Genomic DNA, 12,902 nt, shown 5'->3' with positions numbered 1-12,902 from the left:
GGAAATCTCTTCAACAAGAAGCCTGAGGGGACTCTAGAAGGACTTCAGGGCCTTGGGGCTACTGGTTCAGGGTTCTCGTCCCTCCTGGCAGTGGCAATCAATGACAGTGGTAACATTAGAAAAATCTCACTAATTAATTCCTGGTTCTGTGACTGGTGTCAGCATCACAATTTTGGTTTTTTTTTTGACCATGGATTAATTTATGGCACCAGGCCTGCTGGTACACCTATTCCAAAAGGGGAAAAGTGTCCTAACCCAGAGCCAAGCAGGGCTCTAGAAGCCCTCTCTAGAAGCCCAGAGCTAGCAGGACTTAGAGAGGGCTCTAAATTAAGTTTGAAGGGGAAAGGGGATAACAGCAGGCTCATTAGACATGAGCCAGGGAGTAGTGTGCTGCTGTTGAAATCCAAATCCACAAGGCAACTTAAATGCACTTATGCCAATTCCCGCAGCATAGGCAACAAACAGGAGGATCTGGAAACCATTGTACGGAAGGGAAATTATGATATAATCACCATCACAGAAAGGTGGTGGAATGGCTCACATGATTGCAGTCCTGCAATGGATGGCTATGGGCTCTTCAGATGGAATAGGCAAGGAAAAAGAGGCAGTGGGGTTGCGTTTTATGTCAGGAAGTGCATCAACTGCCTTGAACTCAATGTTGTGAGTGAGAAGGCTGAATGTTTTTGGGTGACAATCAAGGAGAAGGCAACCAAGCAGATATCCTGGTAGGATTCTGTCATAGACTACCCATCCAGGATGAAGCTATGGATGAAGTGCTCTTCAAACAACTGAGAGAACTTTCACAATTGCTTGCCCTTGTTCTCATGGGGGGCTTCAACCTACCAGAAGTCCACTGGAAGTGCAACACAGATGAGAAGAAACAATCCAGGAAGTTCTTGGAGGCTGTAGAAAACAGCTTCCTAACCCAGCTGGTTGATGAGCCAACTAGGGAGATGACAGGTTAGATTTGATGTTCACAGACAGAGAATTCTCTCGGCAGGTATTTTTCATCACAACTGATAATTTGCAAAAAATGTCTTGATAATTTTTGTGTGCATACCCTCTGTCCCCACTGATATCATTACATTTAAAATTTTCCAGGCTTGAGGCCACCACTGCTACACCAAAAGCAAATGATGAAGGAAAAAAAACATTGATAAACGTTCCATCTGAAAAACTTTTTCTAGACCCTTCAGATAACAAACACGTTGAATATGGGAGGAATGGGCAAGTTTGCAAACTATTAGCTAAACAAAACAGAGGTTAAATTCTTTATGAATAGCATTAATGATTGAATAGCCAGTCAGCTTTAGCTTTAATTTCCTTTCCCCCTGATTCATCACTATGTTTACTAAATCATGTCCAAATACAGGCTCTCCCAGGTGATCAACTTCTTCCACCCTGACAAACCTCTAGAAATCAGAGGAAGGACAGTCACATCTCTTCGGAGGCCAGGTTCATTACCTATCTTTTGAAAATCAATTCCCGACTTTGCTGCTGTAGGAGATGGTGCTCCTCTAGGGAACAGCAACAGAGGTAAACAGTTTTGACAACCCCAGAGGGAGTCAGATGGAGTGTAGTGTGGTTGAGCAAGAAAAGGGGGAAAAAAGATTAAGGGAAGGTAAAAATTAATTTGTATTTGTTAATAAGAACTTCCTCCAGTTTCAGAAATAATTCAAACAAAGGAATGACCAAGGTTTCTTGATGAGGAAAATAGGGTGGGAAGACAACATAAAAAATGGAGTAAATAACAAAGAGATGGTTGCTGTGTGGTTGGATAGAAAAACAAACAGACAAAAAATTAAAAAGATTTTGCACTTTTTTTTTGTTTGTTTTTTTTTTTTCCCCAACAACTACTGGCAAGTGATCTCCCTGCGTTTATCTGGACCCACAGGCTTTCTCATCCTGTTTCACTCTCTGTTCTGCTGAGGAGTGACTGGATAGGCTGGGCGGGAGGGAGCTTTGCCTTTCACCACAGTGAACGCTCCACAGTCTTAAATCTGCAATCAGCTACTGATAGAGCCTAGTTTGTAGATGTCCTGTGAAATGTTCTGCACTGTCACTTGTGGTTTAACAAAACTGAAATTGGTGGCCCAAGTAAATGCCCTTCACTCCTGTCTCCTGGTGGTTTGGAATGTGACAATGTTTGAATATGTTGCATCAGGAGTTAGTCTCTTATTGGTACATTACCTGCATATTAACTGTTTTTCTAGTTACCTTTGTCACCACTCAGACCTAAGAAAGGGCTCATGAAGATAGGGTCAGAATTTGGCTCTGATTTTCCATCAGGAGAAGAGAGTAAATAACAGACTGAAAAACAGCTGAATCTCCTGAGAGGGTCTGACAGAATAGATGCTGTAATAACCCTATTAGACAGCTAGATTTTATGTTAGCCTAGAAATTAAAGCATTTCCAGTAAGAGATGCTAGATATATCATAGATACTTTGTCAATTAGGGTCACCTTTTGATGTGTGAAATCCCCAATATTAAAGTTATTAAAATCCTCATATATGACCTTTACAAAAGATAAGTTAAAATATCTGTGCTCAACCAATGAATTTTGTCATTATATCATTATATGCAGAATTACTGTGGGAAGATGTTTACTCTGAGTCATTCAAAGATGTGCACAGTCACAAGACCAAGAGCTTCCAGCTGCTTGGGCAAGAAGCGACTCTTGTATGTCCTCTATTTTTAGGAATTGAGTGCAGTGTATGCCCAGGACAGGGTTTTATATGCAGAGCTCTCACAGGGCTGAGAAAGAGTAGGAATGAAATCATGTTTAAATATTGGATGTGTTTGTGTCGGAGTGCTTACAAAGAGGGTAGCTTAAGCTATTCTAAAGGTTACTCACCTCTGTTACTGGCATAATAAAAGCTCAGCGACTATGAGAAAAAAAGATAATTAGGTGGCTCTAGTCTAAACAAAGCAAGAGCAGAGCAGTACTTCAAATTAAGTTATTGAGAATAAAAAGGTGAGAATAAAAATGTCCTTTCTTACCAAGACCAAAGAAGGGCCAAGGTAGTTTTGAATGTAAGGCGTAGCAATGACTTTAAGCAAAAGAAAGCTGCAGTATAATTGCTTTACACTGCACAGAGGCTTGTAGCTTTTATTTTGCATCTTAAGAGTACAAGTTATGAGAGTTATTTGCATTTAATCATGCTGCAATTTGTCATTCAAAACTGATTGAAGTCAGGCTACCATGAATCTACTTTACAACAGGTTCCTTTTATGTATACTTCATGGACATGAATAGTGTTAAAGGTACCATCAGGTGTCACAAAAATTGTCTCCAGTGGCAATGCATCTCTGAATGATTTTTTTATTTGTAGTGTTTTCTATTCAGCAAAATAGGTTAAAAACTTCACTGCAGTTGCATGTTATACAGCTGCATGTTATTTTATTGCAGGAGCTCATGAATTTGTGCTGTACTTTCTTGTTGCAGAATCTGGAGAAATTAAAGTTTATTAAAATATCACACTTCTACAATTTACTTTCTTTAAAATGGCAGCCTGGGATTTGGGCAGGTTCAGTGTCAAGGGGAACAGGGTTCTTTGCCGTGTTAAACACTTCACCATACACGTCCTGAAGTGCGGTTCCCACCTCCTCTGCACATTGTAGTGTGGTGCACTGGAGGATTTTTGTAGGGGCTTCCCTTATCTCTACCTAAGTGCTCTTGTGACACCTTGTACACCCATTTCAAGGGAAACAAGACAATACTGCTTTCTTTGCAGCATGTCTTCTGCTTAACAGTTCTTGTTCCTTCTGTCAGGTTCTATCCTCTTTTTAATGTTCCCACATCTGGTTTTAGAATAGCACATGACTTTTCTGATTCAGCCTTTTTAAAAAATGTTACTTGACTAAACTCCCTGTGCAGTGACCTGAGCAGCTGAGTTTGTTATTTACTGAATGCTAAACATACTGCAGAGATTGTTATAGCTAATGAGGAACAGCTCAATATAGGACTGTCTTGTTCAAATTCATGTTAGGAGCTTGATATGAACTGGCATTTGTAGGTATTAGGGCCAGAAGAAGCCATTATGGTGATCAGCATGTCTGGCTTACCATGTAAAATAAAACTCAGAATTTCACTGAGTGATTCCTGTGTCAAATCTGATGACATTTACTGGAACTAGAGCATATGTTACAGAAAAATACATGCTCTTATTTTTTAAAAGGTCGGGCAATGCTACATACTCATTGTTCATTCCACCTACCTAGGTGTTCTAGTGGTTAATGCACTTTTCCATTAAAAGATATATGTGATATACAGCTTAATTTTTCCTTACTTGAAGTGATTGTTTCCCATGTGTTTCTGTCAGCTAGGTAAGTATCTGAAGTTTTCATATGCAGACAGCAGGGCCAGGCTCTAGTCACTTCTGGCTTAGTATGCATTTCATGCCAGCTGAAGAGGCACATGTATTCTGTGCATCTAAAGAAACATTAAATTACATATACAGAAGAAGTAAAAAGTAGGCATGTTAAGAAGGTGTTGTGGTTTAAACCCAGTCAGGTAATTCGTTCGCTCACTTCTCCCCCTTTTCTTGCCCTCCCCCTGCTCCCGGAGGGACGGAGAGGAGAATCGAAAAGAATGCAACTCCCACGGGTTGAGATAAGAACAGTTTAGTAACTAAGGTATAACACAGATCACTACTGCTACCACCAATAATAATAATGATAAAGGAAATAACAAGGGAAGAGAATACAACACCTCAGCACCAGCTGACCAATAACTCGGCCCCCAAGCCCGACCAAGCTCCGACCGATACCTCCTCCAACCCTGTAGTCTCCCAGACCTTCCGGCTAACTCCCAGTTACCTCCTGGGCATGACGTGCTGTGGTATGGAATACCTCTTTGGTCAGTTTGGGTCAGATGTCCTGTCTCTGCTTCCTCCTGGCTTCCCCTCCTCCCTGGCAGAGCATGAGGCTCACAAAGTCCTTGGCCAAACCAAAACATCGCTATCATCTCTGTTCCCGAGCTGAAAGTCAAAACACTGCACTGCACCAGCTACCAAGGAGGAGAAACATGACTGCTACTGCTGAACCCAGGACAGAAGGCAAGCCCCAAAACACACACAATTAACTTAGTAGGAGGAAATGAGACTGATGTGTATTCACTCTGTTCCATGAGAGTGAATTTATCTGAGAGCCTCATACCCTTCACAGTTAGCTTTGTGCTGATCCACAGCAGAGATACATGTCAGTGAATTAACACAGTTTTGCACTAACAAGTTTGACAAGTCAAGCTCCAGTTAGTTTAATTTCAGTCTTCATTCTGACAGGGCAGTATTACAAAAATGGCTGTTGAGTTACATAATCTCTATTTCTGTCTTGCAAATGTCTACAAAGACCATTTCAAAGAACTTGGATTAAGGACTGGAGCCTGGGGCATGCAGTTAAAAGACAGGCAGTGCTAAAGGGAGCAACAAGGCTTGTGGCAGAGGGGAAAAGTCCTGCTTTTGGTTTTTTGTTGGCTGGGTTTTTTTTGGTTTTGTTTGCTTGTTTTTCTTGTGGGTTGTGGTCTGTATTTTTTTTTGTTTGTTTGTTTGTTTGTTTGTTGTGTTTTGGTGGTTTTGGGTTTTGTTTTTTATTTCAAAGGAAATGGGTGATACCAGGTAAACTGCAGTTCAAGGCAATTCCTTGAGCAATGTTTATGTAAATTTTGGGGTTTTGTTCATCCAGCAATGGTGCTATGTTTCTCTGGTCCATGAAGGGGACTTTGTACCAGAAGTCATGACCATGGAAGCCTCCAATACTGAGTCTCTTCCCCTCCAGTCTGGTATGTTTCCTACCTTATACTTTGTACTTGTTCAGTTCTAATGTGGAAGTTTTCTCTTCAAGCAGACTCAGGAAATACAATGTTAGTTATGGTTCTCCTTTAGATGAAGAATAAGCAAAAACAGGGAAGGGGAAACAAGAGGGAAGGAGATGAAGTTTTATGCACCACATGTTAAATTCAAGCCTATAGTGAATAATACTGTGTAATTAGCACACATTTCAACAAATCTGTGGTAGAAATCTGAGTTTTGTATGGCTATTGAATCTATTGTAACGATAGGGATGCTAAATAGAAACAAAAAGAGTAAGTGTAAACTGACAAAAGAGCCTCAGTTTCGATCAGCTTTGCTTTGGTTTAACAAAACACATTGTATTTTCAGCAATGGTAAGTGTACTTCCCAGTCAGTCAATTAGGCCTATTAAGATAGATGTCTCCATGAGAAAAAACATTCTTCAGGAACTGAAGAACTAATAGACTACTTTCTGAAAGATCATACTATCAGTAGAGGTTCCTTGTGTGACAAAAAGGAGTTCAAGCTAGTAATTGCCATGGTACTTCTGAGGTCAGAAATTGTTTCTCGTGTTTTAATTCTGCACACAGCATCATTCCATTCATGCAGCATGCTGCTCAACAATCGAAAAGTACCTTTAAAAATTTCTAACAGCTGTTTCACAGCAGTGTGGCTGAAATGAGCTTTGTGACAGAGGGACAAGGTGCTGAGAACAGTCAGGGCCAGCACTTTGTGCGTACCAGCTGCACATACAAAGCTCAAAAGACTTTAATGTCAGTAAGTCCTTCAAGCTCATCTTCTCTCTCCAATTACTTGAAAGAGTTTCAAGTCTTTAAATTGCCTGAATTTTCTGTGGTAGTTTATACCAGTTTTTACTGTGCAATTGGGCAGTTCCGATTATTTACTTTGTGGAGGTTTTCTGGTTCTTTACATTTTAACCTCTGCAAGTCCTATTTTAAGTACCTCATTCTCCTTCCTTTAAGGCTAATTTCACCTTGGTCTCTTTTCTGTTCTTTTCAAAGTTGTTTTTTCATTTCTTGTGAATCTAGGATTTGGGATTTTTTTTTTCCTTATGGAGGGAAGGCCTAATTTTCTGTACATTCCTGACTATTCCTGCCCTTCTTATTTCACAGACATTGGGTACCTATAGCTTCTCCAGAGCCTTTATAACAAAAATGATTGTTTAAAACGTAGCAATTTCATTAGCAAGTGGAACAAAATATTCAAAAGAATGGGATTTGAAACACAATTGGCTTGAAAGTGGCGATTCTGTTTTCATTAAAATCTTTTGAGTACATAAAATTTATTTAATGCTGGAACAAATCCTCAAACTTTTGAAGGTTGTAGTGGTTTTGGATTGAAAGGGTTGGATTTACAAATGTGTTTATGATTCCTAGATAGTCTACGCAGGTTTACTGGTTTTAGCTGGTATAAAGCCAAGTTCCTTCATAGTAGCTCATATGGTGCTGGGTTTTGGATTTGTGACCAAAACAGTCTTGATAACACACTGATGTTTTAGCTTTTGCACAGTGTCAAGGACTTCCCTGTGTCTCACTCTGCCTGAGAGCAAGGAAGCTGGGTTTCACAAGGAGTTGGGAGGGGACAGCTGACCCCAACTGACCAAAGGGATATCCCACACCATATGATATAAAAGCTGGGGGAGAAAGGAGAAAAGGAGCATGTTCAGAGTTACAGTGTTTGTGTTCCCAAGTAACCACTACACATGATGTAGGTCTACCTTCTGGGAAATGCCCACTGATGGGACGTAGTGAATGAATTCCTGGTTTTGCTTTGCTTCTTTGTGCAGCTTTTGCTTTACCTATTAAAAAGGCCTTGATCTCAATCCACAAGTTTTCTCACTTTCATCCTTCTGATTCTCTTGCTCATCCTGCTGAGGAGGGAGGGAGCAAGAGGCTGTGTTGTGCCTAGCTGCTATGGGGGCTAGTCAGCAAAAGCAGGTTTTACCAAACTGCTACCACAAAGCCTATTGAAATTTATATAGCTTTATGGAATGGCTTATTTCAATGAAATGTTAGCAAAAAAACCCAGGACTTGAATCTTCAAATTCATGCTTTTTTTAAAGTACTGGTTTACATACCTGTTTCAAGTCTTTTTAGCTCCTGAGAATATCCAAAGGGGACTTGGTTTACGTTACCTCAGTTCAGTTTTTCAGCACTTAGTTGAAATGGTTTTTCCTAAGACAGATGACTTGTAAGTCGTTCTCTTTTGTTTTTTCTGAAGCTTTTCCAGTTCCTGTTGAGCAAGTCAGCAGGAAATGACAGCCAACTTCTGAGTTGGCTCAATGGCAGAAATTTCTGTCTCTGGCTCTTGACAAGTGGCAGTAAAGTGATGGGACTGTCTTGAAAAGCAGTTCCCCTTTCTGTGTGAGTTCACAGAAATGCCTCTTGGCCTAAACTAATGTAATCATGCAGAAAAGACAATCCTAGTAACAGGGTGAGGTAACATAAATTCCCACAGGACAATTATGTCAGTTAAAATATGATAGTTGATATAGGATAATTATGTATAAGACAATGATATCCTAGAGTACCTGCTTCTAAATGCTTTGGTTCAGCCATGCAGGCCACTGGGAAACCTCCGTGTTTCCAGGGAGAAACAGGTCTTAAGGCAGCTTAAGCTAAAGTCTCAAAATAAAAAGGCAAAATGAATATATTCAGTGTATAACATTTTAAGTTTCAGTGCTGGAGGCACTGAAGTAAGGCTTCAGTGGAACAAAGATCTTCCCTATAGTGCAGAAGGCTCACCCTGGTAATTAGAATTTCTTTTTTATTGATTTTCTGTGACATCTGTGCATTTGTCTTACTGTTTTATCATTACTCATGCAAAGCTTGTTCTTTTACTTAGTTCTTGGCATTTAAATAACCTTTCTCTATTTCTTTCACTGTTTATAGCTCTCCTTCTCAAATATAGCTAGATAATACGGTGATTTTTCTTTTCGGTTGGATGGCTGTTTTCCCCAGATCCATATGGCCCTTTTAAGTATGTAATCTGATAAAAGATGGCCTGATATATAAGAAAGCTACTCTCAATATTTTATTTTGAACCTCTTAAATTACACACAAGCTTATTTTAATACTACTTCACTTTGTGCTCCTCAAGCAGCCCTGTAGAGACTGAATGGCAGAACTGCAGTTTGCTTAAACTGACATTTACACTGACATCCAAAGAATTCATGTCCTTCTGTGCCTCGGTCTGAAGTAAAAAAAAATTCTAGTTTCCTTCAGGTGTGGTTGAAAATTTCTTACAATTCCAGTATCTGTGATAGGCAACAGGGGCAGATATGTCCTAAAAGTTAATTGTTTTTTTGATTGGGATAAAAATCCTCTCTGTTGGAAAAATGTTTTTCCTCAGTTATACTTAGTGCATTTTGCATATTTCAATTTATTTCAAACCAAAAATTAAGGAATATCACTATGATATATTAATGTGTGCCATTTCCTTGACATGGTTAATGTTCTGTGTAAAGCATATAGCTTTTATGTGAAAATTCTTTCTTGTGTCATAAAAGTCCCTTGATGACTTGAATAGTCAGCTCAGCTGAGAGTTGAACATAGATACTTCAAAAAACTTGTTTTACTTCTAATGATGCAGACATATGTTTAAAACTTGACTCCTCACCAATTTACTGTTGCCACAAATTTAAATGGATACAGATCCATGCCCTTAGATGGTATTTAATGAGCACTGAAATTCATATACACACACTCTGAGCAGACGTAAATCTCAGTAGTTACACTTGAGGCAATAGAAGCATGGGGATTTATATCACTAGAGCTATGGCCCAAAAAGGTTTGCCCTGGAGAGACTGCTGTTTATGGACAGTAGCATAAAGCAGTGAGAATTACGGATGATCAGAACATATCTCTCCTATGAAGAAACAGCCAGCTGGAGGAAAAAATTGTGTAAGGAGAAGCTGATTTGCAAACGGACTGCTGACAAATGCTGAAAAGGCTGACATTAATTGAAAAGAGTTATGAACTAGTACAAAATCTCTAAACTAATCCTGAGTCCTAGACTAAGCAGATGAGATGAAACACAGGTTGTACTGGACACTAAAGAGTGCTAGAAAAAGGCAGAATTAGGTGTTGTGTGGCGTAACCCAAGGGGCTGTATGCAACTGTGGAAGCATGAAGGTTCCTTCAGGGGCACTCTGCTGGCTAGCATGCAGAAAGGACCTGTGCCATAAGCATATTTTTCTGTCTTTTCTGTCTTTTCTGTCATATGTCCACTAATATTAATGACTGTTGACCCAGCACCGGGAAGTTAACAAGTCTGTTGTTCTGTATACCAAGAAAGGAAGAGAAATAGAGATAGAGATTTTTAATTATAATTGTTAGAAACATGAATCTGCCATTAATGTGTTTGCTGATTATGGACAGCATCAAGGCTTTTAAAAAGTGTGGGTGTGCTTGTTTAATTTGGAGTTTTCTTTTGATAAATTTAGAGCACTTATTTTTCTACATTTGTTTAAAACCTAACCTTGAAAGAAAACTCAGTATAAATAGCACAAATTTATTTGGTAAATAAATATAGATTAAATTCCCTTTGGACTCCTTGCAATGGTGCTTTAAAGGTTTATAAATGCCGATCTTTTTTATAAACTAAAATTTCATAAGTTTTCATAAAATCATAGAATCATAGAATGGTTTGGGTTGGAAGGGACCTTAAAGATCATCTAGTTCCACCCCCCCAACACAAGTAGAGACACCTTACACTAGGTGTGGAAGTAGGGACAACTTCCACATTGATCAAAGACCCTGGCCTTGAACACTGCCAGAGATGGGACAGACACAACAGAACTGTGCAGCTTCTTCCAGTGCAACGCCACCCTCACAGTAAAGAATTTCTTCCTAATGTTTAATCTAAATCTACTCTCTTTCAGCTTAAAGCCGTACACCCTTGCCCTGTTCCTACAATCCCTTCTAAGAAATCTCTTTCCAGCAAAGCTGCTCTAAAGTCTCCCCACAGTCTTCTCTTCTGCAGGCTGAACGACTGCAAATCTCTCAGCCTGCCTTCGTAGGAGAGGTGCTCCAGCCCTCTGGTCATCTTCATGTCCTTCCTCTGGACTTGAGCAGGTCCATGTCCTTCTTGTGTTAGGGGACCCAGAACTGAACACAGTACTGCAGGTAGGGTCTCACAAAAGCTGTTCACATTTCTTTTGATGCAGCCTACCATATGGTAGGCTTTCTAGGTTTCAAGTGCACACTGCCGGCTCATGCTGAAATTCTTGTCAATTTGACAATTGTCAAACCCATCAATTGACAGAGACTTGTCAACCATCAAGTCCTTTTCCTCAATCCAGACTCTGTCCAGTTTGGGATTTCCCTAACCCAGGTGCAGGATCTTGCACTTGGCCTTGTGGAACTTCACAAGGTTTGCACTGGCTCGCCTCTCAAGCCTGTCAAAGTCCCTCTGGATGGTATTCCTTCCTTCCAGTATGTTGACAGCACCACACAGCTTGGTGTCATTACTAGACTTGATGAGGGCACACTCAATCCCACTGTCCAAGTCACCAACAAAAATGTTGAACAGTGGCAGTCCCAATACCCACACCTGAGGAAAACCACTTGACACTAATCTCCACTTAGACATACAGCTGTTGACCACAGCACTTTGAGTGCGACCATCCAGTCAATTCCATGCCAGTGGAATTGAGTGGTCCATCAGCCAAATCTATGCCTCTCTAGTTTAGAGACAGGGACAATGTCAAATGCCAGTGTACAAGTGGGTGACAGCAGTTACTCTTCCCTTATCCACCAATGCTGTGGCCCCATTTTAGAAGGCCACCAAAGTTGGCAAGCATGATTTGCTCTTGGTGAAACCATGTTGGCTGTCACCAATCACCACCTCCCTTTCCATGTGCCTTAGCATAATTTACAGGATGATCTGCTTCACTATCTTTTTGGGCACCAGGGTAAGACTGACTGGCCTGATGTTACCTGGGCTTTCCTTGTTAATCTTTTTAAAAATAGAGGTTATGTTTTTCCAGTCAGCAGAAACTGTGGAAAAGGGGAAACAAGTTTCCTCTTTTCCAGTCAACAGAATTTCAGTGGACTGCCATGACTTCTCAAATATGATAAATAATGGCTTGGCAACTTCCTCTGCCTGTTCCCTCAGGACCTGCAAATACATCTTGTCAGTTTCCATGGACTTGCGTACCTTCAGGTTCCTTAGATGATCTTGAACCTGATCTTGTCTTACAGCAGGCAGTTGTGCATTCTCCCAGTTCCTGCCTTTGCCTTCTGTAACTTGGGCAATGTGGCTGGAACTCTGGAGTCTTGCTGGTGAAGACTGAGGCAAAAAAGTCATTGAGTACCTTGGACTTCTCCAAGTCCCAGGTGACCAGGTCTCCTGTTTCCTTCCAGAGAGGGCCTACATTTTCCCTTGTCTTTCTTTTATCCCTAATGTTCCTATAGAATTTTCTGAATATGTTTTTATAAGAAAATATTTGAGTATGTTTTCTTATGTTTCTGAATAAAAAAATATTCTCTCTAATTTCACCTACTTATATTTTTTTACTCATTCAGAGGATGTTTTATTCATAAATAAGACTAATTTTCCTTTTTGTCAGATATATTGTCTTTGCACAGACCTACACACTTTCAACTACAGATAATATCTTTACCATTTAACAGCACCTCTTCACAGCATGCTAACAGTTTTTCTTTACAGCCTTTCCTTATTACCTTCTTTGTTAGATTTTGCTTTACTGATGTTTCACATTACAGGAGAAGCAGTGATGTGCTGTGCAGCCATTGTGTACTAATGATATCCTAAGCGCTTTGTTTTTGTAGCCATCTGGGTTACAGAAGAATGACTCAATGAAGGTAGCAGGTTCTGACATAAAATCTCCAGCCCTTTGTGAAATAACCCCACCTTTCCCACTCATTTAATTCATTCTCATTAACACATTGAGCATCATCTAACAATTTTCTGGCATCATGAAAACAAGGCAAGGTGTTACTGTAATGTTGATAATGATCACTGTATTTAAATGTAGTGTGTGTAGGACAGGGAATGTAGAGAATGTCTGCTATTGAAAATGTATTTGAACTTCTGTGATGTGTAAGGTGGTTCATTTGTTTCTTGAA

Source organism: Pezoporus flaviventris, unplaced genomic scaffold (assembly GCF_033815535.1).
Source record: "Pezoporus flaviventris isolate CSIRO_AGI_PZ_B2104156 unplaced genomic scaffold, CSIRO_AGI_Pfla_v1 ptg000018l, whole genome shotgun sequence".
Taxonomy (NCBI): Eukaryota; Metazoa; Chordata; class Aves; order Psittaciformes; family Psittacidae; genus Pezoporus; species Pezoporus flaviventris.
The sequence above is the reverse complement of the archived record's forward strand: the minus strand, read 5'-3'. Positions refer to the sequence as shown.